The sequence below is a fragment of the Sitophilus oryzae genome, unplaced genomic scaffold (assembly GCF_002938485.1).
Source record: "Sitophilus oryzae breed Bouriz unplaced genomic scaffold, Soryzae_2.0 scaffold_810_pilon_pilon, whole genome shotgun sequence".
In the NCBI taxonomy this organism is placed as follows: Eukaryota; Metazoa; Arthropoda; class Insecta; order Coleoptera; family Curculionidae; genus Sitophilus; species Sitophilus oryzae.
In genome coordinates, this window is record NW_022147429.1 from 5,300,129 (window position 1) to 5,317,456 (window position 17,328).

General features: G+C 35.1%; 1 protein-coding gene and 1 long non-coding RNA gene across 2 annotated transcripts in view; one reads left to right on the forward strand and one right to left on the reverse strand.

The window, feature by feature from the left end:
• The window catches only part of LOC115889092 (sodium/calcium exchanger 1), a 342,486-nt gene that overhangs the window by 237,135 nt on the left and 88,023 nt on the right, over nucleotides 1-17,328 (reverse strand). The window lies entirely within an intron of this gene.
• LOC115888963 lies at nucleotides 2,921-3,635 on the forward strand. The gene is made up of 2 exons (XR_004051341.1): nucleotides 2,921-3,154; nucleotides 3,219-3,635. It is a non-coding gene; the product is annotated as an uncharacterized LOC115888963 (long non-coding RNA).

Sequence of the window (17,328 nt, forward strand, 5' to 3'; positions counted from 1 at the left end):
ACTACAATAGCAGGTGTTTACAACATATAGAGGAATTGCCGTTGGGGGTTGGAACTTTTGGTGCTACACAGCAAAATAAAACACTAAATCACCACAATTTTGTGGTGATTTAGAGTATTCGACTGATATAGAGGAATGTTTAGCTCGAGGGTGTCTGATGACAGACCACTTTCTAGCCGTTAAGGGTGTGAGAGAGCTATAACAATGTTATAATGTGAAAAAAATACAATTAAATTGGTATGGATTCTTTACAAGAAACAATGTTTATAAAAGTAAAAAATAAAGCAATATTGACATTGAAGCAACCTGAACGAAAACACAATTTAAAATATATCAGAATCTACAGCAAAAGCCATTCATACATATATCGTCTGAAACAGTTTTGTTGTTTCTAAACCAAGGATATATAGAAGAAGGATATTCCAACTCCCTATAGCGGGCTATGTAGGAAATATGCCAAATATTTTTGTCGAGCAAGACGATTTCGTCACGACCAAGGAGCGTCAGTATTTGAAATTGAAAACATATAAATTGACGGTAACCTATGTTTTTGACTCACATTTCACCGACGATTTAAAAAAAATTGTGTGTGCACTATATGCGCATATTTGAAGGGAAACTTCTTTTTATTTCCGTCTGTCTGTCCATCTGAGGACTCCATTCGGGTATCTCCATCCACGTGCCGAGTTTGGTTTCAATCGACCCATAATTTAGAAAAATCCTGATGATTTCGTCTATTTAGAGCTATCGGCTTGAAACGTCGGCGTCGGGAGCCTCATCCTGTAACCCGTTTCCAATTATGCCGAAATCGACCAACATTTTTCTTCAATATCAAGTCCTTAGTCCCACCCTGGTGAAGATGTAAACGAAACGTCGTATTTAGCTTTGTAGGATGGGACCGTATGCACCGTCGCTCATATGCCTATCCACCAAATTTGGTAGCGACTGGACGACATCAATATTTGACTTTTTTTACGTCAAAACTAACGTCAAAACTCCGGTGACATGTATCGTATACCGTGAAGGCCGGTTATCGGACGATTTTTTAATTTGATTCATTGCTGATAGGGTTTCGTAGTGCATGAAACGTGAAAGGAAGAATCACGAAAAGATAGGGCTCTTCGAGCCGCATCTACCTTCCGAGTTTCGGCCCCTTAGCTCACATAGGGCCCCAGTTACGACGCTCCAAGATCGTTACGACTTTCCCTCTCGCGAGTTCGTGTGTCACGACCTTCAATTTTTACTCCCCTTGCGCGTAAAGAAGTTTCATTTCAAAAATTACGTGGTAACCATAAAAAAGTAATATTTTCGTATATTTTTGTACTAGTAGCAGATGGAACATATTTTTATTGAGCACTGTATACAAATAGGTTTTTTATAAACTGTAGAGAAATACTAGGTGTTTCTATTTATTTTGTAACACTAGGACTCTTTTCTAGTCACTCCTCTTCAACTGTTATTTTGCATACCATAGTGCTTTTCAATATTCATCTTAAGTCTTAAGTATTCTTGGTATTTTTTGGCTGAGCACCCTTTTTTCGGTCATTGGGTTTGTAATAACTTTGGCTAGTTGTTTAAAAGAATCCACAACCCATTTTGAAGACATTTGTATAGCTTTGTTGTATAATATGTGCATTTAAGGTGCTCAAGTCAACCATTTGGAAAAAATTGCCATTTTATCAATACATTTTTTTTAATTTATGGCTGATTTAGAACATACCTTAACTTAATTTTAATATATGGTTATAATAAAACAAACAAATAAATAACAAAAATGATACAATATCCAAAAATTAATAAAAAAATACTTACACAAAATACGCTACACATAAGTCCGGTAGACACCTCTCGAATTTCTGTATTCAACAAAACGGCACTCCGTATAAGTTTATGGCTTTATAAATTTGTCGAACGCCTATAGATTTGGAGGTAACAGAAAAGCTCATGAAACGCCTTGCGTGACCAGCTTCTTATGTATGTCGAATGCTCATCAGCGAGTAATGGCAGTGGCATTTGCATCCCCATTACTACAATAGCAGGTGTTTACAACATATAGAGGAATTGCCGTTGGGGGTTGGAACTTTTGGTGCTACACAGCAAAATAAAACACTAAATCACCACAATTTTGTGGTGATTTAGTGTTTCATTTTGATATAGAGGAATGTTTAGCTCGAGGTGTCTGACAGACCACTTTCTAGCCGTTAAGGGTGTGAGAGCTATAACAATATTATAATGTGAAAAAAAATACAATTAAATTGGTATGGATTCTTTGCAAGAAACAATGTTTATAAAAGTAAAAATAAGCAATATTGACATTGAAGCAACCTGAACGAAAACACAATTTAAAATATATCAAAATCTACAGCAAATACATTCATACATATATCACGTCTGAAACAGTTTTTGTTGTTCTAAACCAAGGATATATAGAAGAAGGATATTCAACTCCCTATAGCGGGCTATGTAGGAAAATATGCCGTATTTTGTCGAGCAAGACGATTTCGTCACGACCAAGGAGCGTCGAGTATTTGAAATTGAAAACATATAAATTGACGGTAACCTATGTTTTTTGACTCATTTCACTGACAGATGTGATGAGATTATTATTGTAATTTATAGATCCAAACGTTTTTGAAAAAAAATAATGTATTTTAAAGTTATTTCCTAGAGTTTGGTTTGGCCTTCTATATTTTGGTATTTGTCTACTAATAAATAATATCTTATTTTGTATTTCGATGTATGGAAATCCGCAAGTTTTGTATCTGAAGCCGCAAAAAATTTCGCTCTATAGTGAGAAAAATGTTATTATATCTTTTTAGACGTGTAGAATTACAAAATTTCTTATTTCAGATGTTCTAAATGTGAGTGCATGTCAAAAATTTAAATATATACTTGAAATATTTCATGTTATATGCTTTGACATTTTTTGGAAGTAAACAAATATTGAAGAAAGTGTTGTGCCTTCACAGAATTTAAATTGGCATTAGGAATAGATTTCCTTGATTTAGTAATGATATTGCTCATAGAAATTGATAATGTGAAGAATAACAATACAGGAACATAGAATAACAAGAAAGAAATTCTAGCAGCAAGTTAGGTTATGAGATAAATTTTATTTATATAGTTTGTTTAAAGAGTTTAGTTTGAAAAAAAGGTAAAACAATTATTATTGTCCAGATCATATTTGATAACTGTTGTTAATTGATAACATATTACAGGGACACAGTAAAAAGACAAAACATTTAGACCCTTTGAAGAGAAATGTTTGCAATGGATATTAATAAATTCTAGCCAATTTGTACGATGTACAATGCAGGCAATATTTCTGCCTCCTAACGCACTATTCGCGTAAAAGAAGATGTGGGTATTGTATTTATACCTAGGTAGTTAATGATACATGGAATATATTTCTATATTATTGCAATAACGATGTCTTTATGTTGTATTTTTTTAGAACAGATTTATTATTAGTTGGCTAGTGTGTTAGTAGGATAGCCATTGGTAGTTATAAAGTATGAAGTCGTCAGGTATTAATAATAGGAATTGATCAAAGCTTATACATTTATTGTGATATTTATATTGTGAATTTAAGTAGTTAGAGTTTTGGTTGTTTAATAAACGAATTAATGTGCTTATTGTGTATCTAATCAAAGAACAATGAAAAGTTGAATACCATAGGGGTACGTATGTTATACAAAGAATTTGCATCAACATTTTTTTGGTTATATACTTGTACTGATATTTGTTTCTTGAACTAAAGAATTATACAGTACCTACTACACAATATAATAATCTGCAGCTACATAGGTAGGTAGCTGTTGGTAATTAAATTTTTTATCTAATATAATATCTAACATCAGAAATATTGTTAATTATCAACTATAAACAACTAAGAACTAGAATTATCAACTATAAACACAATATAATATACTGTATCTTAAGCAATATGTAATTATTTAACAATTATTTTTTTTGGGAAATAAAAACTGGTACTAAATTCTTTTTGACTATTTAATTTCTAAGTCACAAATAATGGTGGACAAATAGCAAGAAAATTATACAAGTAAAACATAATTTTAACTTATTTCTCTAATGGAATTTTGGTATTGATCTACTTAGTAGGATATGCAGTTTATCATATTTTTGAATATTTATATTCAATATTGTTCAGGAACAGCCCAATTACTCTGAAAAAAAAATATATGGTCAAATTCTTTGAAAAGAAACTTTTAAAATCAGTAATGATAAAAAAATATATAATTGTTGTATAGCAGAACCAGGGGACACAGAATTAGGGGAATTAACAATAGATTATTAAAAACTGCCTTCTCTTAAAAAAGTAGTATTATATGCACTTAGAAAGACTATAAAGGATATAAGTACGCATAGAAAGAAAGTAAGTATCTATACTACTGATATATATATATATATATATATATATATATATATATATATATATATATATATATATATATATATATATATATATATATATATATATATATATATATATATATATATATATATATATATATATATATATATATATATATATATATATATATATAATATATATATATATATATATATATATCAGTAGTATAGATACTTTTCTTCTATGTGTATATTCTTATAATTGGAGGATTATAATTGCTCGGTATACTGCAAGTCATGATGCTCGGTATACTGCAAGTCATGTCCCCACCATGATATATGGGAGCGAAACCTGGGTGCCTTACCGCCGACACATGAACGCATTGAACAAGTTGCAACAGAGACACCTTAGACAACTCTTAAGAGTCCGGTGGTTCCATCATGTCTCAAACGTATCGGTCCTTGAAAAATCTAACTGCGAGAGTATTGAAGTCATGGTCACAAAATCCCGCTTAAGATGGGCTGGTCACGTATGCAGAATGCAAGAAAACCGCATACCAAAATCTCTGCTTTACGGTGAGCTTGTGGACGGTAAGAGGAGGCCGGGTGGACAACTGAAAAGATACAAGGACATTTTCCACGAAAATTTAAAGGGAATTAACATGCAGAATGAGTGGGAAAAAGCAGCTCACAATAGAACTCAATGGAGAAGGGTTGTAAACTCAGTTAACAGCGGCAACCAAAAAGTAGAGAGGCAACAAAGCAATGAGATTTTTGAATGTCCGGAGTGCGGTAGGCAGATAACATCACGTATCGGGCTTTTCAGTCACAGAAAAGCTCATGAAAGAAAACGCCTTGCGTGACCATTTTCTTTATGTGTGTCGAATACTCGTCAGCGAGTAACGGCTGTATGTATGTATGTATGTATGTATGTACTTATATCCTTAATAGTCTTTCTAAGTGCATATAATACTACTTTTTTAAGAGAAGGCAGTTTTTAATAATCTATTGTTAATTCCCCTAATTCTGTGTCCCCTGGTTCTGCTATACAACAATTATATATTTTTTTATCATTGCTGATTTTAAAAGTTTCTTTTCAAAGAATTTGACCATATTTTTTCAGAGTAATTGGGCTGTTCCTAAACAATATTGAATATAAATATTCAAAAATATGATTGATAACTGCATATCCTACTAAGTAGATCAATACCAAAATCCCGATGAAAAATAAGTTAAAATTATGTTTTACTTGTATAATTTTACTTGCTATGTTGTCCACCATTATTGTGACTTAGAAAATTAAATAGTCAAAAAGAATTTAGTACCAGTATTTCCAAAAATTGTTAAATAATTACATATTGCTTAGATACAGTATATTATTGTGTTTATAGTTGATAATTCTAGTTCTTAGTTGACTATAGTTGATAATTAACAATATTTCTGATGTTAGATATTATATTAGATAAAAATTAATTACCAATAGCTACTAAATGTAACTGCAGATTATATATTGTGTAGTAGGTACTGTATAATTCTTTAGTTCAAAGAAGCAAATATCAGTACAAGTATATGACCAAAAATGTTGATGTGATTCTTTGTATAACATTACCCCTATAGTATTCAACTTTTCATTGTTCTTTGATTAGATACACAATAAGCACATTAATTCGTTTATTAAACTATAAATATCACAATAAATGTATAAGCTTTGATCAATTCCTATTATTAATACCTGACGACTTCATACTGATAACTACCAATGGCTATCCTACTAACACACTAGCCAACTAATAATAAATCTGTTCTAAAAAAATACAACATAAAGACATCGTTATTGCAATAATAAAATGTATTATTCCATGTATATTAACTACCTAGGTATAAATACAATACCCATATCTTCTTTACGCGAATAGTGCGTTAGAGGCTTGCAATATTGCCTGCATTGTACATCGTACAAAAATGCTAAGTATTAATATCCATTGCAACATTTCTCTTTCAAAGAGGTCAAAATGTTTGTCTTTACTGTGTCCCTGTAATATGTTATCAATTAACAACAGTTATCAAATATGACCTGGACAATAATAATTGTTTAACTTTTTTCAAACTAAACTCTTAAACAAACAAACTATATAAATAAAATTTATCTCATAACTTGCTAGAATTTCTTTCTTGTTATTCTATGTTCCTGTGTTGTTATTCTTCACATTATCAATTCCTATGAGCAATATCGTTACTAAATCAGGAAATCTATTCCTAATGCCAATTTAAATTCTGTGAAGGCACAACACTTTCAATATTTGTTTACTTCAAAAACGAAAGCATATAACTTGAAATAATATATCAAGTATATATTTAAATTTTGACATGCACTCACGACCCCAGAACATCTGAAATAAGAAATTTTGTAATTCTACGTCTCTAAGATATAATAACATTTTTCTCACTATAGAGCACGTTTCTTTGCGGCTTCAGGCAAAACTTGCGGATACTGTCATCGAAATACAAAATAGACATTTATTAGTAATGCAAAATATAGAGGCAAACTCAAACAACCAATAACTTTAAAATACATTATTTTCAAAAACGTTTGGATCTATAAAGTGCAATAATAATCTCATCACATCTGTCGATGAAATGAGTCAAAAACATGGCACCGTCGAATTTATATGTTTTCAATTTCAAATACTCGACGCTCATGATCGTGAAAAATCGTTTGCTCGACAAGCTACGGCATATTTACCTACATAGCCCGCTATAGAGATATCGCTTATATCGCTGGTTTAGAACAACAAAACTGTTTCGAGCGATATATGTATGAATGTATTTGCTTAACTTTTGATATATTTTTAATTGTGTTTTCGTTCGGGTTGCTTCAATGTCAATGTTGCTTATTTTTGCTTTTATAAACATTGTTTCTTTAAAAAATCCATACCAATGGTTTTTTTTTCACGATTAATATTGTTATAGCTCTCACACCCTGTGTCTGTCAGGCCTCGAGCTAAAAACATTCCTATATCAAAATGAAACACTAAATCACCACAAGGTGAGCGGTGATTTTTATTTTGCTGCTGTGGCCAGCAAAAGTTCAACCCCCAACGGCAATTCCTCTATATGTTGTAAGCACCTGCTATTGTAGTAATGGGGATTGCCACTGCCATTACTCGCTGATTCGACATACATAAACTGGTCAAAGGCGTTTCATGAGGCTTTCTGTTACCTCAAATCTGGAGGCGTTCGACAAATTTATAAAGCCATAAACTTATACGGAGTGCCATTTTGTTGACAGAAATTCGAGAGGAGGCTACCGGACTTATGTGTAGCGTATTTTGTAAGTATTTTTTATTAATTTTTGGATATTGTATCATTTTTTATTTATTTGTTTGTTTTATTATAACCATATATTAAAATTAGTAAGTTAAGGTATGTTCTAAATCAGCCGTGGTAAAAAATGTATTGATAAAATGGCACATTTTCAAATGGTTGACTTGAGCACCTTAAATGCACATATTATACAACAAAGCTATACAAATGTCTTCAAAAATGGGTTGTGGATTCTTTAAACAACTAGCCAAGATACAAACCCAATGACCGAAAAAAGGGTGCTCAGCAAAAATACCAAATACTTAAAGACAAGATGAATATTGAAAAGCACTATGGTATGCAAAATAACAGTTGAAGAAGAGTGACTAGAAAAAAGTCTAGTGTTACAAAATAAATAGAAACACCTAGTATTTCTCTACAGTTTATAAAAACCTATTTGTATACAGTGCTCAATAAAAATATGTTCCATCTGCTACTAGTACAAAAATATACGAAAATATTACTTTTATGGTTACCACGTAATTTTGAAATGAAACTTCTTTACGCGCAAGGGGTAAAATTGAAGGTCGTGACACACGAACTCGCGAGAGGAAAGTCGTAACGATCTTGGAGCGTCGTAACTGGGGCCCTATGTGAGCTAAGGGGCCGAAACTCGGAAAGGTAGATGCGGCTCGAAGAGCCCCTATCTTTCGTGATTCTTCCTTTCACGTTTCATGCACTACGAAACCCTATCAGCAATGAATCAAATTAAAAATCGTCCGATAACCGGCCTTCACGGTATACGATACATGTCACCGGAGTTTTGACGTTAGTTTTGACGTAAAAAAGTCAAATATTGATGTCGTCCAGTCGCTACCAAATTTGGTGGATAGGCATATGAGCGACGGTGCATACGGTCCCATCCTACAAAGCTAAATACGACGTTTCGTTTACATCTTCACCAGGGTGGGACTAAGGACTTGATATTGAAGAAAAATGTTGGTCGATTTCGGCATAATTGGAAACAGGTTACAGGATGAGGCTCCCGACGCCGACGTTTCAAACCGATAGCTCTAAATAGACGAAATCATCAGGATTTTCCTAAATTATGGGTCGATTGAAACCAAACTCGGCACGTGGATGGAGATACCCGAATGGAGTCCTCAGATGGACAGACAGACGGAAATAAAAAGAAGTTTCCCTTCAAATATGCGCATATAGTGCACACACAATTTTTTTTAAATCGTCGGTGAAATGTGATAAACTGCTAACTCCATTATTTGTAATTTTATAGAGGAGAGAAAAGAAATGGTATAAAAAAATATGTACACATGTAGCAAGTATATTCATGCGTTAATATGATAAAGAGATAACAATAATATTTGTTGGGGAACAATAAAACTCAATATTCCGTTAAAATTTTTGCGTAAAAATGATGTATTAAACGTATTATTTACTTAAAATCAAAAATGGAGTTAGCAGGTTATCACCTTTCACTGACGAAATAACGTTTTATTGTCGATTCATACTTGTTTCGATTTTGTGTAATAATAATATATAAATTTATATTAATTAATTAAAATTAATAAATATAAATTTATTGCAAATTAATAAAAATTATATCAACCCATAATATTCATCTACTATTACCTCATGGTTATTACTTTTTAAAATCACAATGTCACCCAAGCCCCCCAGAGCGCTTGCACACGCACCGGCAAATAGGTGCCGGTGTCTACACCGATTTTTTCATTTTTTTTTCGCTCGTTCCGAAAATTATGTTTAATTCTATAGCAGTTGCCGGCCTATATTATTGTACTGTTGCGGACCCGTACCGTATGAACTCGGCCTTAGGCTTGGCCACTCGGCTATGACTCATACGCCCACCGACGTTCGAAGAACGCCCCTAAGAATTTTCGAGATATGTCTGGACTGTCTGTTTCTCTCATATATAAGCCGATGCCCGAAACCTGAAGGAGATAGAGATAAATAACATATCGACGCATACAGTTACAATCGCCGCGCTAATTCAAAATAAATTTCTGTTGATAAATAATTAGATAAATTGTAAATAAGTTATAAATAGTTCTTTAAGTCTTTTAATCGTTATTGTTTTTGTTAATTAGTGTTAAATAAATTGTGTTTAAATAAATTGTGACTTTCTATCCACACGGAACTGACGAAAAACGTAACAATTGGTGTCAGTGTGGCGTGTGACTAGAAGAATAAAAAGACTGACCATGGCTCTAAAAAAATTGTTGAAAGACTTAAAAGTGTCTGAACTGAAATGCATATTGGAAGAGAGAGAGTGCGAGACAGATGAAAAAAAAGCATTTTGCAAGCTAGACTGAGAGACGTTTTGGTGGAGGAAGGTGAGGATCCTGACACATTTTACTTCGAGCTGGAAGGTGACCTTGACTCGTCATTAAAAAATTTGCAAGACAACTTAAACGGCAATTTGAATAATTTAGAAGATAAAATGATGAAAAATTCCCAGGATTTAATTAATATTTTAGAAGATAAGATCGCAGAAAATTCTAAAGACATACAGGCTAGCTTTAATAATAAAATACTTAATTTAGAAGAAAAGATAACAGAACATTCCAGGGAATTAGAAGAAAAGATTATAGAGAATTCTACGGAGCTACAAGACAAAATAACACAAATTGAGGACGATGTAAACAGAAAGATAGAAATATTAAAGAAAAAAATAGCGAAGGCGGCTTCACCAAATCGTCAAGAATCTTCGGAAGACCCAACACTCGTCGAAAATAAGTATATATCAAAGTCAGTAATTAAGCCTCCACAGTTTGACGGAAAAACCGCTTGGGCCAATTATTTTTGCCAGTTTGAGGCCGCTGCGAGAGCGAACGGATGGACAATCGTTGTAAAGGCTACCGCTTTGACTGTCGCACTGCGAGGAGATGCGACTCACATCCTGCAGACACTGTCACCATCGGAACAGGGAGATTATCAGCAATTGGTACGACATTTAGAAATGAGGTTATTCGAAGCGTGGAAGCCTCCAAAGTTTCGACTTCAAAAATTCCGGACAAAATGGTGAAGGAGTAAATGTTAAGGGATTATCATCTCCCGAAAATAGTAGAAAATTGAGAAACCTGATAATCAAGTATCAAGATGTGTTTGATAAAGGAGAAGCAGGACAGAGAGGTCGTACCAATTTAGTACAACATAAAATTAATACCGGAGATGCACGACCAATCAAACAAAATCCGAGAAGACTTCCGCTCGCCAAACGTGAAGAAGCTGATAAAATCCTTCGAGAAATGAGAGAAGAGGGTGTCATCGAACCATCTAACAGCCCGTGGACATCGCCGGTAGTACTAGTAAAGAAGAAAGACGGTACCACCAGGTTCTGTGTTGATTATCGGCAGCTTAATAATGTTACCAAGAAGGATAGCTATCCCCTGCCGAGGATAGATGATACTCTAGACACGCTGGCGGGATCGACTATATTCTCTACCTTAGATCTGAAGAGTGGATATTGGCAAGTCGACATGGCGCCGAAAGATAGAGAGAAGCGACTGACATCCTGCAGACACTGTCACCATCGGAACAGGGAGATTATCAGCAATTGGTACGACATTTAGAAATGAGGTACGGCCAAGCTCATTTGGAACATGTCTACCATTCCCAGCTTAAAAATCGTGTTCAGCAGCCTAATGAGACTCTAAGAGAATATCAAGCTGAAATAGTCCGCCTTGCTCGCCTTGCGTACCCTGCTATGCCCGAAAATGTTATGGAGCGCTTAACAGTACAGGCTTTTATTGATGGTTTACTTGACAACGAGACAAGGCAAACACTTCTTTTAGCTCATCCAACGCATTTGGGAGATGCCCCAGCACGTGCCCTGGAATTTGAGGCCGCGAAAGAATGCTCTAGGTCTCTAGGATTTGTACGGGCTGTTGAGGAGAGTTCCGACGATTCCAAAGTGGAAAGGATTGTGCGGAAAGTACTGGATCAGTATATGAGCAAGAAGGGGGGACCGATTTGCTGTTGGAATTGCGGACAGATGGGAAATCGTTGCAAAGAAGAGAAAGAAGTGAAAGTCTTAACGACTGTGGTTGGTGATAGTTGGCAAACCGAATATCTTGCAAATGACCAAATCAGTAATCCAGAGTTGGGCTTGGTGATTAACTGGAAAAACGCGGACCAGAGACCAACGTGGGAGGAAGTTTGCAGATATTCGCCGAACGTGAAGTCGTACTTGTCCCAGTGGAATTCATTGGTAATAGATAACGGATTACTTCGCCGTGTGATTGAGAGACCAGAGGGACAAGAAGAGAGAAGACAGATCGTCATTCCAAAGAAGAGGGTCCCGGAAGTCTTGGCGGAAGTTCACAATGGAACCAGCGGTGGACATCTTGGTGTTAGCAAGACCCTTGGCAAGCTGCATGAACGGTTCTATTGGGTGAACTGCACAGAAGACGTTAGGGCCTGGTGTAAGAAATGCGATGTTTGCGCTGCTATCAATGGACCACAAAAGCGTGGTAAAGCTCCAATGCGCCAGTACAATGTAGGCAGTTCTTTCGAACGAATAGCAATCGACGTGGCTGGTCCTTTCCCGGAGACGAACGATGGCAACAAATACATTGTGGTAGTAATGGATTACTTCAGCAAATGGGTCGAGGCCTACGCGTTGCCAAATCAAGAAGCGTCCACCATTGCTGATGCTCTTGTTAAGGAATGGATCTGCAGGTTTGGTGTTCCCATGGAGCTGCATTCAGATCAGGGAAGAAACTTTGAGTCCAATCTGTTCCAAGGCGTCTGTGAGGTCCTTAACATCCACAAGACCAGGACGACTGCTCTGCATCCACAATCCGATGGGATGGTTGAACGCATGAACAGAACCATCAACCGTTATTTGGCCAAAGTAGTCTCTGACCACCAAAGAGACTAGGACAAATCTCTTCACCTGTTCCTGTTGGCCTATCGTTCATCCATCCAAGAATCTACAGGGCAAACTCCAGCCAGCATCGTTATGGGACGGGAAGTGCGCCTATCTGGACGACATCCATCAGCGAGTCCGCCTAAATATTCAAAGCGCTAGTGACCGAATGAAGGAGCACTACGACATTCAAGCTGAGCATGGGGGATACCAACCAGGGAATTTGGTGTGGCTATACAACCCGCAGAGACGTCGTGGGTTATCTCCGAAGCTACAATCCTCGTGGGAAGGGCCATACGAAGTCCTGGATAGGATTAATGACGTCGTATACCGTATCAGAAAATTGCCGAAAGGAAAACCGAGGGTAGTCCATTTCAACCTTTGAGCCCCTACCAAGGCGAAATAGAAGATCGTGCTGGGACCGTGAGAACCAGCAGCTTTGATCCCCCTGATTTAGAGATGTCCTTTGACGATTTCATGGCCCGATACAACAGCAGTGAGAAGGCTCGCTATGGCGTAATCAAAGAAGAACAACGAGACCTCTTTTCCGTGCCTCCTGATTATTCGCTCGCTCACTGTGTGGCCCGAGATTTGCGGATGTCCAGAGGAATCGCTGCGACGTTCAATGAGAAGTTTGGGCGTGTCGGAGAACTACGCCGACAGGATCTAGAGGTTGGAACCGTCTTGAGGCTAACCGATAATGCACATGGTCAAGCAAGACACATCTTCTACCTGGTCACCAAGGAATGGTCCCCGAGTAAGCCGACATATCTCAATCTATGGAAGACCCTTATTGAACTGAGAGAAGCCTTGCTAAACAACAACATTACACGATTAGCGATTCCGAAGCTGGCGGGTGGACTCGATGGTTTGAGTTGGCGTACAATCCGGAACATGATTGAAGTCTTGTTTAGATTTACGGGAATCGAGATCCTCGTTTGCTGCTATAACCCAAAGCTGAGATCAAGCGAGAAAACTGTAGACTGCTTTTTCTACCAGACTTCTCAATGTACCAGGGGCCAGCTTTGCAAATACCTTTATTCACCGTGTACATCTCGGGACGAGCATGTACCTAAAAAGGGGGCAGTGTTGCGGACCCGTACCGTGTGAACTCGGCCTTAGGCTTGGCCACTCGGGTATGACTCATACGCCCACCGGCGTTCGAAGAACGCCGCTAAGAATTTTCGAGATATGTCTGGACTGTCTGTTTCTCTCATATATAAGCCGATGCCCGAAACCTGAAGGAGATAGAGATAAATAACTGATCGACGCGTACAGTAACAATCGCCGCGCTAATTCAAAAGAAATTTCTGTTAGATAAATAATTAGATAAATTGTAAATAAGTTATAAATAGTTCTTTAAGTCTTTTAATCGTTATTGTTTTTGTTAATTAGTGTTAAATAAATTGTGTTTAAATAAATTGTGACTTTCTATCCACACGGAACCGACGAAAAACGTAACAGGACCGACTAATTTACCGGATCAGAGTATAATATTTTGTGAAGGACCTAATTTATTTATGCTGCAATCGATTCCAGCAACAACACCGGCACCGATTTTGTCGGTGTGTGTGAAAGCGTCCTCAGGCAAAGCTACCCTGTGAGGATGTACTAGTTCTGTACATAACAACCGATTATAATTACTTAATAAAAAATATTTATGGTAATTGATTTACGTTATATTCTGAAAATTTTCTTTCAACGTACTAGTCAACAATCGATATTTCGTTAATAGCATTCCTTTTGATCCTTTATCCAACTCAGTGCCATTTTCTTATCCACGGACATGAAAAGTAAACAAAAGAAATATAGTTGCCAGCGTAAAAATGTTTCCACCGTCCAAACATTTACATGTTATTTACAGATAAACGAAGCGTGAATTTAGATAAGCTTTGGAAATTTTTCGATGTGGTATATTTTTGAATGTAGCATAACACAATGTATATGATGGCTTTACATGAAGGTCATTAATGAATATAGAACAGTGTAGTAGAAAAATGTAACTTATAAAAAATAATATCAACAGTCTTAGAAAACAGTTAAAATACAAATTAACTGTAGAGTTAATTAAATTACTACTAGTCATGACCTATGGATGCTAAACTTGGATATTTAAAACCGACATCATAAAGAAACTGTAGGTCACAACACGCTCGATGTAACGAAATATGCTGGGAATATGAATAAATAAAGTTCGTAAAAAATACAGTCGATACGAGAAAAGATCAAGGTAATAGATGTTATTCACAGAATCAAATCCCTCAGTTGGCAATGAGCAGGACATCTGGCAAGAAGGACCGGCAACAAATGGATCACAAAAATTACAGCAAGGTACCAACAAGGAACAGACCTAGAAAAAGACTAAACCTAATATGGGACCATGATATTAGGAAATTAGCAATAATAAATTGGAGCCCCTTAGCCAAAATGGACAACAATCGTTTTGTTTATGTGACACATTTAATACCAACTTTTAAAATTTAATTTTGTCATAACTTATGAATATATGATGCACCGATTCTTAATGAATATCAAAGTATATTTTACCTAGAATATAAAAGTATATTAGTACCGTTTGGCAGTATATAAATTATGTTTTTGACTAGAAATGCGTGTAGGTGTAATACAATATGATCGAAAAAAACCGACGTCAGCGATAGTTAAGAAATGAAGACCGCTGTCATTTTATATGTAAAATTATATGGGAATGTCATCGATGTTCATTTCAAAGCCAACTGGAGGTCGTTTTTTCGATTATTTCGGTATTATTAATATATGTACTAATAAATTGATAATAATAAAATTGTCAAAAACGACTTCACAATATTGCTTAAAGGAAAATTAATACCAATCTGCATCTGATATCAATACTATTCCATAAATACATTTAGGTTAAAATATCAAATTTTTCGGAAGTAATGAAAGAACTTTTAATAGAAATTCTATTATGTTTGCTCTTTCATGCTAAAGGACAACGTGCTATTAATGTAAATGTCAAAGGGTTATTATTGTGAAATTGGCTTTAACCTTGCATTGAAACTACATTAAATATTTCCCATTCATATAAATAGGGTCTTTTGCATACGTTTATTCCACAAATGACAATAACTTATTCTCTAATGATAATAATAATTATTTGTCATAAAAGTATGTAACAGGATAATATACACATATTGCCTGTAATACAAATATGATGTTTATAATTTTAAAATATATTTGTATATCGTGTAAATATTTAAAGGCAGTATTTAAATTAGAGTTTATAAGCTTAAAGTGTTCATTATTCAGTTCAGTTTATGTGCCGGTTCTCACCTATCAGTTTCACTGAAAATTATTTCAAAATATTTTTGGTAGGTAGATACACCCCTGGTAGAATCCAAAGCTATTAGAAAAATAGAGAAAATTTATTGGAGACCATAATTTTTTTGGTCCATTTGGCTTTCATAAATCTAAAATGGTATAAAAATAACAAAAATATATACAGAAATGTAACCGCTTAATATTTGAGGAGAATTATATAAAATTATAATAACCACCATCAAACAAATTTGTATATCTGTGAGATGTTAATAATAACTTTTGAATATGCATTTTGTAACAGTTATTTAAATGAAGACTGTTAATTAACATTTTATTATGCAGATTTTTCGAAAATGAAATTGTATTATACCTATTTTCTAAATTCATGATAACGCAATTCGCCGGCTGGTTGAGACAATTACGTCATTTTGATATTGCTTGAATATAATTTTCCACCTTTGAAATATAACCGAGTATGATTTTACATCGCGTGCTAATTGTATTTTCATAGTATAATTTTGTAGCATTTCATTTTAACGCCTGTTTAATTGTTATTCGTTGTTATTTCATATATCAACTATAATTATAATTTAGTTTTAGTAGAAATTCGTACGGCTGTATTTAACGAGACAAATCACGTTATAGTTATTTTTTATATTCTGAGTAATATATTAGATTTTACTGAAACCATTTCGATGAACGACTTATTTCTGACATTTTTATTAACGATATATGAATGATACCACTGACTACCACAGTTTCTTCAATAAATAGCTATCCAACTTTACGTGTTTTAGAGACTACGTGTTACTACACCTGTTACGTCACATACGGGTAGTCAAAAGTTAGAAGAGCAGTCTTGATTAGTTCTTTTAAGCGTAGCGCAGTAGATCTCGGAAGCTAATATTTACAACAAAACCATTAACAAAACCTATCCTCGATAAGACAGCAAATTTCAATGTAACAGGTGATAACTTGCCGCCAGCTGGTACTGAAAAGGTTGTAGATACTAGCACACCATATTTCTAAACCAGAGAGTCGGCTTGATACGATAATTTGCATGGAAATACCTGCGTATTTACCGAGATATTTGTTGCTAGGGGTGGCTATCGGCCTGATCCACTGCGACCTTCTCAGATCTATTGTAATAATCTTATGTTATATAATATGTGGGATTCTGAGCGCCATTAAAACTTCAATTCGTTTAAAAGAAACGAAATAGTTTGTTGCAACAGCTGATACGCGAATATTCAAAATCATGTGAAAATTCATACCTAGTACAGGCTAGTACCCTTGTTTATAATTAACTAGTTATTCAGCCTGAGTTAGTTCGGGGAGTTCACTGATAGATGGCTACGAGAATTGCATCGCGGGTCTTTCAAAAATTTGAATTTCTAATTAAGTGGGACAATCGCAAGAACGGTAAATTTATTAGGTTAATA